The 16,656-nt window shown below is 37.7% G+C and overlaps 1 long non-coding RNA gene across 3 annotated transcripts in view; it reads left to right on the forward strand.

Moving 5' to 3' along the window:
• The window catches only part of LOC136219271 (uncharacterized), a 44,534-nt gene extending 28,664 nt beyond the window's left edge, over positions 1–15,870 (forward strand). For 2 of the 3 annotated variants that reach the window (XR_010684114.1, XR_010684115.1), the window contains 2 exons: positions 14,289–14,392; positions 15,466–15,870. This is a non-coding gene — a long non-coding RNA (uncharacterized lncRNA). Of the gene's footprint in view, positions 1–14,288; positions 14,596–15,465 lie in introns of those variants that run through there. The other variant, XR_010684116.1, reaches the window with a different exon arrangement.
• The last annotated feature ends 786 nt before the right edge of the window (positions 15,871–16,656 follow it).

Consider the following 16,656-nt stretch of genomic DNA (forward strand, 5'->3'; position numbering starts at 1 on the left):
TCAGCTTCATACTGAGCAACTTAAGACAAATGAGCAAATGGTGTCCTATAGTTAGTGCTCAGTCGAGCAAATCAGTGAGGCCATCAGGCTACTTAACCTCAACAAACAAGAGATGGATACTGACGCGTTGAAACAGAATGAGTTGCTATCTCTCGCACAGCAATCCTTCAATCACATCCGTCATAATAATATCCAGCGTCATCATTATGACTCAGCTCTCTTGAAAACTTTCCACCAAGTCTTTGCTGGCCTCTCTGAAGCTCTCATCTGGCAAGCCAAAGCTCAAGCTTTCAGTGTAAATATGCTCAGTGCTGCTAATCTTCATATACCAGTAGAAGTATCAGCTGATGGAGTTGCCATTTTTGATGGCGTAAACGAAAGTGCTGACAAACTAAAAGAGCTTTCACAAGAACTTTCTCGTGCTGTCTTAACCGATGCGTTCAAGCTCCCTGAAGTTGACAAAACGGGGGAGAAAGCGCAAGCTGTCAGAGCTCAGCATGAGCGACGTCAGTACGAGCGAAGTCAGTCACAGGGCAAGAAAAAGAATAGATAGGCTAGGTCTTAACATTTGTAATCTATGTGCTATGTTTATTTCTTTTGCTGTGTAACTGATGACTTCTTTCAACTTATATATCATACTTACTTTTCTTATTCAAATACTGAGTTATGATATATGCTAATAAGTACTGAGTTATTATGTATCTTCATTTATATCAGCTTTGTTTAACACTTATAATATTTGACTAAATGATATGCTGATAACGTGTTTGACATGAACCTATACACTTATGAAATATTCTGATAAGAACTCATTGAACAACAAATTACTCAGCGCGCTCTATATGTCTAAAAACTTCCGCCTAACATTGAGTAAATAGAATATGTGATATAGCTGACCTATATCTAAAAACTGACCTTAGACTTACTCATTTAAATCCTTAAATGTCTTAAGAAAAACTAAGTCAGTAGCTCAACCCTTACGGGGGAGTTTGCTTAGTTATACTAGGTCAACTATTATGGGGGAGCTCAGACGACACAGTATGCTGTCCAGTTGACTTTACCATAAAAGGAGAGACCATCTGCTGTGCTGACCGAGGACAGAAGATACACGATTGTGATTGGCCGAGAGCTCTATGCAAGTCAGGATGACAACGACACATAGCCGTTTCCCTCCAACGGTTATTTCGAAATTCGAAATGATCGAATGACCAGACGTCTCTATAAATAGTGCCATCATAAGCTTCACAAGATATAGAACTTGATCAAGCCATTACGCTGACCAAATCTCTACAAGTTCTGCAAGCAAGAAGCAAAGCAAAATTCTTACACTACATTTTCATATCTGTGTAAAAGTCTAGTGTGATTGTAAATCGTCTAAAGTGTCTTAGCACATCTTTGTATTAGGACAAAAACACTTATCATTTCTAGAGATAGAAAGGAGAGGCTGAGTACTCGGTTTTAAGTACTCGGCGGAGAGATTAGGATTGAGTAGAAGTATAGAGGAAGGTACTCTTGTCATACTCAATTGCTGATATTGTAAAAGGTTTGAGGCTCTACCTTTAAAGAGCTCAGTAGAGGATTTGAAATCTCGGACGTGTTCCGGGGACAGGATGTAGGCTTAGAAGAAGCCGAACCTGGATAAATCTGCTGAGTGAAGTATTTCTAAACCTTTGACTCCTTATTTATATTGCTTGCCTAAACAATCAAAACTGACCAAGTCAAGAGGTCAAGTTGAGTTGTGCGCATTAAAACGTAAGAGCTCAGGAATAGACTCTAAGTGATATCTCATGACTCAAGCTAAGAAACTGACCTAGTCACCTGTTGACTAAGCCAGTATCTTGCTGTTTACTCAGTGCCGCTGTTCAAACCTTTTCTTTAGTAAAAGAAGTCTGCCTAAATTGCGAAAAAGTTTAAATAGTTCCTAACCCCCCCCCTTGGAACTATACTTGCAACTAAATAAGGGTCCAACAGAGGCTTCATTGTTTGATGATGAAGACGAGGCTTCATTATCTTTGATGAAGACGAGGCTTCATTATTTGGATGAAGACGAGGCTTCATTGTTTGGAGATGAAGACGAGGCTTCATTACTTTGATGAAGACGAGGCTTCATTGTTGGATGAACCCTTTTTCTTTCCAGAACTATTTTTACTAATGCATTATATCTTTTAGCAAGTAACTTTTTAGAATCTGGTTTAGGATTTCTCCGATTGTTTAGGGTAGGTGGCCAGCCGTACCCCAATGTGTGAACCTTTGTGAAAGTTAGAAGCTTTTATTCCTGGTGAGGAAGTTAAGCTGCCTTAGGCGATCGATTTGCTTCCTATCTTTGAGGTGAATCGATCCACCGCCAGGTCTTGAGACTCTTCTTTGGGAAGAGTATTTGAGAGTGTAAAGTTCTCACGTCTGAGAAATGTTTTAACTCTGTCTCTGACGACGATCAATCGTTTCCTATCTTTGAGGCAGATCGATCCGCCGCTGAGATTATTGTTCTCCTATCTTTGAGGAGAAAGTTTAGGGTGTAATTTTCTCATGTTTGAGATAATTTTAACCCGCTTTTGATGGTGACCAATATTTTTCCTGTCTTTGAGGAGAGAGTTGAGCTCATTTGAAAGCTCCTAAGGGTCTTGTGGAAAGGGGATCCGCCCGTGATGGGGATCAATTGTCCTATCTTTGAGGTAATTGAACTGTCTCTGGAACTTTTCATTCGCCAGCCACTGGGCATATATCATGAATAAAAGCTAGGCAAATGAATATAAGAAGTATGGCGAGAAAGAATAAATTATAAAATATAGGATACTATAACATTTTGATGCACATATAAGAATACGTAAAAATACTAATTTTTAGGCCTATAGTTCCGTCTTTTCTGAGCAACTAGAACCGCATCCTCAATGATGTTTAACTTATGAGTAATCACATCTGGGCTTACTCCTATGGGGATCTCATTCTCCTATGAAAATAGGCTTTTAGACTCAATGAGAACTTTCGTAACATCCTCCTTGATCTCAAGTTTTAATCCTTTGGCGATTCGCACCCGCTTTCCATCAGCAATAAGGAGCGTTTCTGTGTCGCCCAAAGCTGTAGTGACAAGTTCATCTTCCTCACCTTTGTCATCTTTGAATTATGGGCGGATCAATAGCGACGCCGAGTAGGTCTCTTGAACCGCCTTTTGGTTCTCGCTAATCATTATTCCTCCTTTGCTGGTGGGAATGTACATTGTCATACGACGGATGGAAATTAGGGCTGCAACCTCTGAGATGAACGGCCGCCCAAGAATGATGTTATAAGCTGATTGTCCATTCATAATAGAGAACTCCAGATCACCAATCCATGCTTGATCATCATTCGTCAGCTTGCATTCCAAAGTTACCTGGTCCTTGGTCCGGATAGTGTGACATGTCACTCCCATGATGTCAACAATGGTTGTTTCTATTTGGATCGGATCAACCTTTAGTTTGGCGAATGCACCTATGGTGATGACATTGCAAGAACTGCCCGTGTCTACCATTACTCGCTTCATTTCATCTCCCATCCTTCAATTGTCAACGCATCTATATGTGGAGAGATTACTGGACCTGTTTCTGCAAAAGGGGCAATTGAGGGATGTTTTATCCAGATGGATATTTTTACTTTTTCCACGGGTGGCTGATACACTGGTCCATCTGCTATGACATTAATGACACTTTTGAATTTCTTTTTGGGATCTTTCTTCTACTTGTCGTCTTGTTATTTGTTATTCTGGACAAAGCTATCTAGTTTGCCAACTCCCAACAAGCTTCAGTGTGGTGGCCAACCTGTAGTACGCTTTGGCGTTTCTTCCAACGGTTACATGCTCCCCTCCTTTGGGTTCGGGATATGTAATGTCCCGCTTATATTGATTCTTTTCTTTTATATTGTGGCAAGTTGGAAGCTTTAATCATTTTTTCCACCTCGTACCCCATGATTCGCGCTCTGAATGGCGAATTCCTATTAACTGGATGACGTATCTTTCTGCATTATTCTCTTGTCTATCCAGAGCGGCATGCACTCGCCTTTCAATCTCATCATTCGTGTGTTTAATGTTGAATCACGATGGTGAAGCCGGCTCTTGATCTTGATCTCGATCATGTTGAGGTTATGCTTGGAGCTATGGTTTAACGCAGATGGATGTTGTGACAACCGTGGGAGCCATTTTATCTAGCTTCGAATATCTTGTCTCCGCATCCTTCAACATTTTGCTAACATAATAGATGGAGAACTGCTGACCTTCTTCTTCTTGAATAACCATGGTGCACATAGCTTTATCCATGACAGATTGATACAAATGCAGGTCTCCCCTTCAGATTGGTCTGCTCATCAAGGGTGGTTCTGCTAGGAATTGTTTTATACCTTGATATGCTTGTTGACAATCTTTCTAGTACGATGATCCGCCCGTTCAACCTCTGGATCTTTCTCACCCATAGCGGGGCTTTCATTTAGGCGCTCTTTTCACCTTTTTCCTCGCATGGCTTTTTACTTTATCTGGATTTGCTCTAACTCCTTTTTTGCTAATGACATAGTCTAAGGAATTTTTCTGAAGTGACTTTGAATATACACTTTTCTGGATTGAGCTTTATTTTTCATGCTAGTGTTTGGCACTGGTTGCATTATTAGCAATTCCCTTGTACCTGTGGGTTAGCACTAAAAGAACTCCAGAAGTGGGGCATACCCTGTCCATTATTAAAAGATTGTGGTAAGGCATAAAAGCTATATTCACTTACCTTGGGGATCAATGGCTTGATCCGTGGAACTGACTTCATAGTGAAAGACTATTTGCATTGACCTTTGTTGGCAAATATCATGTACGATGCAATGTCTCTTTATGGAATTCTTAGTTCATCTTGGAATAAATTTAGTAATTCCTTTACGTTGGTCCCTGACTCTAGAATGAACTTAGTCAAAGGATAAAACTGAGTAAATATTATAGGTCAAACAAATTCATAATAGAATTTTATTCATGCTTGTGTTAATAATACCACATACAATGGTCATAACCATAAAGATTACTACTGAAATGAATTCTTAATAAATAACCATAATGAGAATGGTTTAAGAACAATGTCCTTTTGTATTTCAATGCGCATTAATATCCAAGATAACATATTTATTTTAAACATCATAAAAGTTATGACATTCTATATTGGGTAAGCTATCTTACATAGTTGCTATTTACTTGCAATCAACATTGTGCATCCATGCATTAATGGCATTCAGAGATCATTAATGCCTTGTTTGGATGAAGTGTAATTAAACAAATATAGTTATATATGAAATTACTCTTATATCATTTCATTTGTATAAATAAAATAAAAGAGAAAGGGTAATTTTGGAAGAAAAAGACATGTACCATGATTATCCTCCAATTTGGGGTGTATGGAAAATTACCCAAAATTTATCCTCACATACCTTCATATGCCATCATCCAAACAATCTCTAAGAAACTCTCATGTATATCCTAAGAACTTTGCATAAATTAATGTTCTGATCCGAAACCGACACTTGCACTGTTTTGTAGCTAGCTCAGGACATGAAAGTTTTGTTTATCCAATTTGGTAATTCATCAGCCCATAATGGCCTTAATAGTTAGGGACAATTACAGGATAATTACAAATAGACTCAATATTTTCAAGTCTCTTGTGTTGGTAACAGAAATTCTAACAATGTCAAATAAACAGTTTTTATATGAATATACACATCCTTGTAAAAAAAGGGAATGAAATAACTGTTTGACAAAACAATATTCAAAAATATGAATTTCTGATATTAAAAGTACTATATAGAAGAAAAACCATATATAGATGGTGAATTGTACAAGGAAAAACCAAATATGATTTTTTGTAATTTCTTCTAATAGTTATATGCATGTTCATCCAAAAGACCAGATCTAAATCATTTGTAATTACATGAGCCCTTTTATAATATTTTAATATCAAATGACAAAATCACATTGAATAGATGATTTTTTTTTGTAAATCCCAAGATTACAGGTCTTATACATGCGTTTGTACTAATTCAATGATAATATCATATTACACTTGTCATGCATAAAAATATGAGGGCATAGTAAGCATGCAAGATTTAATGAAATATTTGTGTCTATGACTTCATCTTTCACAATTTATTAGATTTATCATAATAACATGTAATGATATTCATAGCACTTTATAAGAGTGAGGGATCTCAATTTTCTTTAATTAAAAATGGAATAAGAAAGGGGAGGAAACTTATCTTTTTCATCATAAAATTCCAGATTTAATGTAGAAAACTCTTTCCCACCAATATATGGAGAACTGTATCTTTGGATAGATTTGTTGTACTGATTGAGCCAAAGTTTGAGATTGTGATTTCTATTCTGTTGACTCCATTGTTTTGTTCTTTGTGAAACTCTATAAAATCAAGCTTTTGTGATCTTCTGTTTGTTAGAGTTCCACCTTCACCGCACCAATTGATAACTTGTGAAAAAATCCTTGATCGGAGCACTTCCCTGTGAGGCGCCGTTGGGATCGGCCGGGGACACTCCGATGCCAAAGTCAGTAATATTTCTGAGAATAAACTGTAAGCACAAAAGTAGAGAATCAGTAAGTGTACCTTTGATCCTAGGAAGCTGGGGTATTTATATAGGTTTCTGTAACCTTTAGCATTAATGGGAAAGCAGGTGAAGAGTCGTGTCATTACTCATCTTTGATTGCTATCAATTCTCCATTAATCACAGCATTTATCATTGAAACCCTCAGAGTTGAGGTATTCGAACAGTCAAGTCTTCATTCCCCTTTAATGGCTATTAATTGCCATTTAATTGTATTTATTCCCATTCATGGATGGTAATAAAGGCGCCTTTTGGTATTCTTAGATCCGTCAAGGCGTATGTACGCTCTCCTTGAGAGCTATGGCGGGTCTCCACTACTCACTCTCATCGGGCGTATCTTGTTATGGCGTATCTCGCAATAGTCCACATGGTGTGGCATAATGCTAGAAACTCCTTCATTTTCCTCATTATTTGCATATTCACCCCTGCATTAATTATCATTAATTCCATATTAATCATGCATAAATATCTCTTTTAGAAGGAATAATGGTTTGCCATTATTTCTATTAATTTTCCCTTATTCCTTATTCAAGAATAATTTGGGTTGTTATCACTATTTATAGCCGGTAAGTGTTGATTTGATAAGTCGGGGAGAACGGTGGGAATTTGAACCATCGATAGTCAGTTATTACTGACATTAATTGCGAGAAACGACGCATGGTTTTACTAATGATGACGCTTACATCATCCTAGAGTCTACTTAAATACGCGTGCAAACCCTAATTGTACAGGTTGCTTTACTCATCAACATAGTTACTCAGCAGTTTAAGTGCTGAGTGTATAAGTCAGTTTTATCACTTTGCATGGTAAAAGCACTCAGCATTCATAGAAACTCAGCATGTAACAAATCACTCAGCATGAATAATACTTGGAATTTATTGAAGAGGATTAAACATACCGATAGCCTCTCTAAGTATGTTGAATTGCTCACGAGCCAGTGGCTTGGTGAAGATATCGGCAAGCTGCTCATCCGTTGGGACGTAGGTCAGCTTGATCTCACATTTGAGTACATGGTCTCTGATGAAGTGATGTCTTATGCTGACATACTTCATCCTACTGTGCTAGATTGGGTTTTTTGATAGGTCAATGGCACTTTTGTTGTCACATTTGACTTCAATCATTTTGGTCTGAACACCATAATCTTCTAGTTATTGGTTGATCCAAAGGACTTGGGCAACACAGCTTCCAGCAGCAATATACTCAGCTTCAGTGGTTGATAGGGCTACTGACGACTGCTTCTTACTGAACCAAGACACAAGACAGCTTCCAAGGAAATGACATCCTCCTGAAGTGCTTTTTTGCTCCAGCTTGTCTCGTCCATAGTCAGCGTCAGTGTATCTGAGAAGTGTAAAGTCATGAGTGTTGGGATACCATAAACCTGCATTCACTGAGCCTTGCAAATATCTAAGGATTCTTTTTACAGCTATGTAGTGAGATTCCTTAGGGTTAGATTGATATCTAGCACAATAACATACTGAGAACTGAATGTCCGGTCTACTAGTTGTTAAGTAAAGTAGGGAGCCAATCATACCTCGATATAATTTGCTATCTACTGACTTACCACTTTCATCAGCACAGAGGACAATGTCAGTGCCCATTGGGGTAGATATTGGCTTACAGTTTTCAAGTTCGTATTTCTTCAATATCTCCTTAGCATACTTGGTTTGACTGATGAAGACGTCATTCTTGCCTTGCTTGATTTGAAGTCCAAGGAAGAAGTTGAGTTCTTCCATTATTGACATTTCAAACTCAGTCTGAATCTGCTTACTAAATTCCTTGCACATAGACTCATTAGTAACACAAAAAATGATGTCATCAATATATATTTGAGCCAGCAGGGTATCTTTACCCTTTCTCTTAATGAATAAGGTTGTATCAGCTTTGCCTCTGACATAATTTCTAGTCAGCAGGAAACTGGTCAGCCTTTCATACCAAGCACGTGGTGCTTGCTTGAGACCGTACAAAGCCTTTTTGAGTTTATAAACATGGTTTGGGAACTTAGGATCCTCAAACCCTGGAGGCTGATTAACATAAACTTCCTCATTTATAACTCCATTAAGAAATGCACTTTTGACATCCATTTGAAACAATTTAAAGTTCATAAAACTGGCATATGCACATAATATTCTAATCGCTTCAAGCCTTGCCACTGGGGCGAAGGTCTCACCGTAGTCAATACCTTCCTGCTGACTGTAGCCCTGGGCTACAAGTCTTGCTTTGTTTCTAACCACATTCCTTTGTTCATCTAGCTTGTTGCGGGAGACCCGTCTTGTTCCTATGGTCTTCTAGCTTCTTTGATTTGTCACTAAGTCCCAAACTTCATTCCTCTTGAACTGATCAAGCTCTTCTGGCATCGCACCCATCCAGAACTCGTCGTTCTCAGCTTATGAAAAATTCTTTGGTTCCAGACCTAAGACGAATGCTACATTGCTAAGGTATTTCCTGAGTTGATTCCTTGTCATCAGGGTATTCTCAGCAGCATCGAGAATGGCGCTTTTAGAGTGTCCCCTTGGGATTCTGATTTCTTTCGGTAGCGTAATGTCTTGAGTTGGTTATGTTTCAACAATCTCTGCAGGTATAGATTGGTCGGTGAAAACAATTTGAGTGTCGTTTTTACCTTTGGTCAGCCCTTGAAGTGGTAACTCAACGGCTCCACTTTGGTCAGCATCTGCTGAGTATGGATCATCCTCAGTCGGTTGACTGACCTTCCCTGCAGGGTTAGTTTCATCGAACTCAATGTGTACTGACTCTTCTAAGACCTGAGTTCGTTTATTGAAAACTCTACATGCTTTGCTGTTTGTTGAGTAGCCTAAAAAGATAGCTTCATCAGCTTTTGAATCAAACTTAGCAAGGTTGTCTTTAGTATTTAAGATAAAACATTTACAACCAAAGGCACGAAAGTATCCAATGTTAGGTTTTCGTCCTTTCCAAAATTCGTAGGGAGTCTTCTTCAATATGGGTCTGACTAGAGCCCTATTGAGTATATAACAAGATGTGTTGACAGCTTCACCCCAAAAGTACTTTGGAAGCTTATTCTGACTCAGCATTGTCCTGGCAATTTCAACCAAGGTTCTGTTCTTCCTTTCAACTACCCCATTCTGTTGAGGAGTTCTAGGAGCAGAGAAGTTATGGTCAATGTTGCTGACTTCACAGAACTCAACAAACTGTTGGTTTTTGAATTCTCCACCATTATCACTTCGGATGTGAGCTAACTTTAGGTCTTTATCATTTTCAAGTTTTCTGACTAATGTTGAAAATGTCTCAAAAGTTGCATCCTTGCTACTCAGCAAGATGATCCAAGTGTACCGAGAAAAGTCATCTACAATGACCAAGGAAAATATCCTACCACCCAAGCTCAGCGGTTGGACTGGTCCGAAGAGATCCAAGTGTAGCAACTCTAGTGGACGCTTGGTTGAGACGATGTTTTTACTGTGAAAAGATTTTTTTGTTTGTTTTCCTTGCTGACAAGCATTGCATAATTGATCCTTTTCGAACTTAAGTTCGGGCAGTCCCTCAACTAATTGCTTTCTTGCTAATTTGGCCAGGAGGTCCATGCTTACATGACCAAGTCTCCTGTGCCATAGCCAGGAATTTTCTTCCTTTGACACTAAGCATATATTTTTTGAAAATTTCTTTTCTAAATTCAGCATAAAGACATTGTCAACACGAGGGGCAATTAAAATCAATTCATTCATTTTCCCCTCGAGTATTTTACATCCAGTGGCATTGAATATAACCTTTCTACCGCTGTCACACAGCTGAGCTACGCTCAGTAGATTATATTCAAGTCCTCTGACTAGGGAGACTGACTTAATAGTAGGATTACCGCCAACGGTTCCTGACCCTACTATCTTACCCTTTTTGTTGTCTCCAAAACTTATGCTTCCTCCTCGTTTAAGCTCAAGTGTGATGAACCAAGTTTCATCACCGGTCATATCCCTCGAGCATGCGCTGTCAATGTACCACATCTTTGACTTCTCTACACACCTCAGGCCTACCTGTAATATAGCTAGTTGTCTTTAGGTATCCAAGTCTTTTTGGGTCCTCGTTTGTTAGACACAGCAGGTAATACATCATTTTTAATTTTTATGACGGCACACATTAGTGGTGTGGCCAGTCTTACCACAGAAGTCACAATGGACCTTCCTTTGTGGACGCCTTATTGGCGGGTCAGCACCATTGTGATGAGCATGCCAACACACCTTGGTAGTGTGGCCTTTCTTCCCACAAAAGTCACATTGGACATTTCGTTGGGGAGTCCATTTCCGCTGACTAGTACCTGAGTACTCAGCGTAATGATGGACACTTTTCTTATTTAGAACCTTTAGCTGGTTCTGAATAGATGTGATGTCCTTCCTCAGCTTCTTAGAGTCTGATTGGACCTCAGTGACATACTTATGCATGATTTTCAGATTTTCATCTTGCCTAGTATTGTCCTGGAGAAGATGACGAAGGTCACTAAGTTTGACCTCCTCAATCTCATCACATCGCCTGCTGAGTGCTCGTACTTTCTTGTTACACTTTTTGACAAGTGTGTAAAGATCACTCAGGGCATTAATCATTTCATTTATGAGCAAAGGTAGAGTTGTTAGCTCAGTAGGTTGTTCCTCATTGTCAGATGCACATAATGAGTCAGCTTCCTCAGAAAGACAGGGGTCAGCAGACTCATCTACCATGAAGCAGATGTTTGCTGACTCAGTGGCTTCAGCTCCTGATGAGGATGATTCATCGCTATCGCTCCATGTGGCCACCATTGCTTTTCTCCCACTTTTCTTGTCCTTCTTCAGAGTAGGACAGCTTGACTTGACATTGCTAGTTTGATGACATTCAAAGCATGTGATAGGCTTTGAGCTTTCCTTCTTGTATTTGCTATCGCTTGACTCAATTTTGTATTTGTCATATTTATTGAATGGCTTCCTGCTGTACTTGTCATTCTTGTGGAACAGCTTCTTCATCTTTCTTGTAAACATGGCTATTTCTTCATCATCAGATGAGTCACCATCAGTGGAGTCAGCTTTCATGACAAGAGACTTTTGCTTCTTGTCCTCAGCTTTCTCCTTCACCTCAAAGTTCTTCATCGATATCTCATGGGTCAGCAGAGATCCGATGAGCTCATCATATTTGTAGGTGGTTAGGTCTTGGGCTTCCTCAACGGCTGTCTTCTTTGCTTGCCAGCTTTGGGGAAGACTCCTCAGTATTTTCTTCACTTGCTCTTCCTCAGTGAAGTTCTTGCCAAGCCTCTTGAGTTCATTGATAATGTTGGTGAACCTTGAGTTCATGTCAGAAATTCCTTCACCATCATTCAACTCGAACAGCTCGTACAGCCTCATATGTTGGTTCACCTTAGATTCCTTGACTTTACTGGTTCCTTCATAGGTGACCTCCAGCTTCTTCCATATCTCCTGTGCTGACTCGCAACCTGAGATTTTATTGTACTCTGCATGATCTAACGCACAATGAAGCATGTTTATAGCAGCGGCATGATTTTGTAGTTTTTTGAGGTCATCCTCTGACCACTTAGCCTCAGCTTTGACAGACGTTTGTCCGTCAATAGTTTCAACAGGAACAAACGGGCCTTGGACTATAGAAAGCCATGCACTCATGTTTGTTGCCTGAATGAAGTTTTTCATTCTGTTTTTCCAAAAGGTATAGTTAGACCCGAAGAATAGAGGAGGCCTAGTAATGGACAGTCCCTCAGGAAGAATCTGAGTTGTCTGATTTCCTGGGAGGAAACGAGTGCTGTTCTCAGCCATTGTGGGGATCAGCTCAAGATAGTTATATCTTGTTCAGGAACTATTTAAAAAAATTCATGTTAGGCTGACTATTAATTTTTAACTTAGACTTTCTCGAAGTCTTTTAGCACAGTTATACTGAGTAAATTTCAGATACAAGCTTAGTCAACAGGTGACTAAGTCTGAATCTGTCCTTGAGTCAGGAGATAGCACTTGAGTCTATTCCTGAACTTAGCTTCTCAGTTCACTCAACTCAGTTTATGTTCTTTTTAGCGTTTTAACTAGGCAGTATTATAGCAAGCAATAAGTTAAGGAGATAAGGGTTAGAAAGATATTACTCAGCAGATGTATCCTGGTTCGGCCTCTCTGCCTACGTCCAGTCCCCGGAATTCCTTCCGAGCTTTTCAGAATCCTCTACTGAGCTCTTTAAAGGTAGAGCACAAACCTTTTACAATAGAAAGCTGAGTATACAAGAGTACCTTCCTCTATTCCTCTACTCACTCCTATTTCTACTGCTAAGTACTATAACCGAGTACTCAACTTCTCATTTCTATACTTCTAAATAAGTGTTTGTTTGTCCTAAACAACAATTGCTAAGACACTTTAGATGAACGAGATCACTCTAGACTTTTACACAAGATTGGAATTGGTGTAAGATTTGCTTTGCTTTTCTCACAGAATTTCGAATATCAATTTGGTCAACGTTTCGACTTGATTGAAGATCTGCATGGAATAAAGCGTTTGAGTGGCCTATTTATAGTGACACTTATTGCACCGGTAATTTCGAATTTCAAAATAACCGTTAGAGAGAAACGACTTCCTGTCGCTTTCACTCAGTACGTGCTCAGCGTCATCAGCCAATCAAATCCTTGTATCTTCTATCTTCGGCAGTGCTCGACAGCTTTTCGTCAGGCAAGCCAGAACGTCTCCATATTTATGGCAAAGTCTTCCAGACAGCTTTCTGCATCTTCTGAACATTACCCAAAGTAGAAATACTTTGTCTTCAAGTTTATTCAGGTCAGCTGCTGACCTGACTTCCTTGTCGCTCAACTCAGCAGCTTCGTCTTGAATATTTTGGTTGAAGGCTTCTCGATCATTCTCATTGCTGGGCTTGCATTTTGTTTAGTACGAGCTGCGTTTTGATCTTGGACCGTGAGGCTTTCATCTGTTGACTTGAGCTTGACTTTCTCTTGTGGGCCTTTGGGCCTTACAACTTAATGTCTTATAGATTAAATGACTCAACATTGAACACACACATTAGTATGAATAAATCAAAGCATTTAAATTTAATGTGTTAGAATATTTTTAATTCCATGAGTGATATGCTCTCATCAGTAAAAGAAAAAACTTGCTTATGGACACATATATAGTGTTTTGTGGTATGACACGAGTTCATATTAAAGAATTTTACACCACCCTCACATTCACATAAATCACAATATTCTTTTCCCTGTGATTCTGTGTACGTGTATGCATACACATACACGTGGATGCAGATGAAAGCTGCATACTCTTTTTTTGATGTTTACCTTTGCAATTATATGTATATAACTATTACTTGGTCACTCAGATAATTGGCTTTAATTTATGCTCATGTCTGTGAATGTTACTATCTCATGAAGAGTTGACTAGTGTCGCATCTGTCTAGTAGTGGGAGTATAGATTTAAGACCAGAATTGATGATCTTGGTTCAATTTTTTTTTACCTTATTAAAACTTTGATGTGTTGGCTCAATCCATTAGACTTATTATATGTTCATGCATATTTCTCTTATTTTATTATCTTTCTCTTGCAAGCATAAGGCCATCTGGATAACAATTTTGCACAAATTATGCTTCCTATTTTATTTTGACATATGAAATATCTTGTTTCAAGTATAATCTATTTGAGAAACATGAGTTGGCAATTCTTTTGAAAGTTTTAAGATTTTCAGACTCTATATTGATGCATTGCAGATTATGGGTTACAAAATATTCACTTACGAGATTCACTCAAGTTATGCGGCAAAGATTGATAACTACCGCAGCTATGACACTATCAGCAAGGACATTATTCACAGGTTGTAAGTCAATGATATAATTAAAGTAGCATCTTTAGGTATCGTTATGATTTTTTTTTGTACGAGTGTTAACTAGTAGGATTATTTGAATTTTTAGGTTGAAATTGCTATTCCAAGATTTGATTTTAAGGTTGAACAGAAACTGCAAAAGCTAAAGCACATGTAAATTGGATTTTAGGAGTATTGAATCTTTTGCTTTGTTAGACCGCATCTATTCACATTAAAAAGCTAAAGCACTCCACTCCAAATGATGCCCACTCTTTCTCCAATTACAATAATAAGCTTTGTTTATATCTACAACTATAATTTGCAATGATATTTTGGCATCTTTAGGCATCGTTATGGTTTTTAGGTTGAAATTGTTATTCAAAAATTGGATTTTAAGGTTAAACAGCAACTGCAAATTAAGGATTTTTAGGTTGAACATCAATTGCAAATGAGTTGTTATGTACTTTGGTTTTTTTTATTTTAGTTTTTACACGTTGTTAGATGTATTCAAGAAATAAGTGTAAGGATATATATTTAGATTTAGATTCTAACTTGAGTGATAATTTTTGCATATGATAACTTAAGTGGTAACTTGAGTGATATATTTAGATTTAGGCACTAAGTTCCTAGTTTGCACCATAGGAAACCTCTCTGAAATTTACAGTTCATTTGTAAAGTATATACTATATGATTGGTAAAATTACAGTTCTATGAAATTTACAGTTCATTGGTGAAATTGAAGTATATACCATATGATTGGTAAGTGCTTATAGTATAAACTATATGATTGGATAGTTTATATTTAATTTCTTTTCTAGTTTAATAATGATTTGAGTCAAAATAGGTATATGTGCTTATAGCATAAACTATATGATTGCGTAGTTTACATTTAATTTCTCTTGTAGGTTAACAATGATTTGAGTCAAAATAGGTACATGTGCGCATAAACTATATGATTGGATAGTTTACATTTCTTTCAGATTGATTGATGTTTGAAGATAGGATTTACTGGTTTGAGTCATTCTTTAAGTTTAGTTTTCTTAGGTTATTTCCTTCAATAAGAATTTTTAATATTTTGATTATAGGCAAAGCTTGAAGAAAAGTTGTCACCCGGAGACAAAAACACTCAGATAATTGAGGAAATACTTGGTGAAACATCATCGCATGGTCGTTCATGGCTTGTTGGTAGGATAGGCCACATCAAGAAAAGAAAAGAGACTCCTGAATCTTCAACTTCTATTAGTAAGAAAAACATTTCTGATGAGACAATCGAACAAATAAAAGCAGTACTTTCAGAGGAAATGAGGAATGAAGTTAGAGAGGAGACGAGGAATGAAGAGTGAAGCTAGAGATAAAAACATGTTGATGAAGCTAGGTAATGGGATTGTTGCTTCTCCAAATACCAATGACTCTAAGCATGTTGATAAAGGAAAAATGATTTCTTTATGCTTATGGTTGTTGGTACTTATTGTAATGTTAGATACTTTTGATTGATAGGTGGGTTTTTTGTAAACAAATGTTATGTTCACATCAATTTGACAAGTGTTGCCTTTTAGATTAATAAGTGTTGCGTTACATATTATAAATCGTTGCTTTTGATAATAAGATGTCTTGCATTTACATCAAACATCGTTGCATTTACAATTGAAAAATGTTGCTCTTGAATAAGAAAATGTTGCATTTATAATAAAATATATTTGCATTTATAAAATAAGAAGTGTTGCTAGTTTACAAAAAAGCGTTGCTTTTATAATATAATGTTGCCTTTGGTTTAAAATAACATTGCAATTGAAAAATATAAAGTGTTGCTATTGGTTACGAACATTGCCTTTAATCTAAAAAATTGTTGCCATTAAACAAATATTGTGTTGCTTTTTGTTCAAAACATGTTGCATTTACTTTAGATGTTGTTGCTTTTGTTTGAAAACAAGTGTTGCATATAGTTACAAATGTTGCCTTGCTTAACAAAGGCAACACCTTTGCTATCTTAAAAGTGTTGCTTTTAGGATTCAAATAATGTTGCCAATTATTTTCTGAGATATTTCATTGCCTTTGTTGTAAAGATTGGCAACAGTGTTTGTGGGGTTGCATTAGAGAAAGTAACTGTTGCTTTAGAAAGCAAAGGCAATGGTGAATATACCAACGCTTTTAGAATGACCAAAAGTGTTGCCTTAACCCGATTTTTGGCATATTGTAACACTCTTAGACTCCTAGTGCAACCTGTTGTTGTCGTTGCAGTAGGCCATATACCCAAACTTCGATTATAGTCCAAAGAA

Source organism: Euphorbia lathyris, chromosome 2 (genome assembly GCF_963576675.1).
Source record: "Euphorbia lathyris chromosome 2, ddEupLath1.1, whole genome shotgun sequence".
Classification (NCBI taxonomy): Eukaryota; Viridiplantae; Streptophyta; class Magnoliopsida; order Malpighiales; family Euphorbiaceae; genus Euphorbia; species Euphorbia lathyris.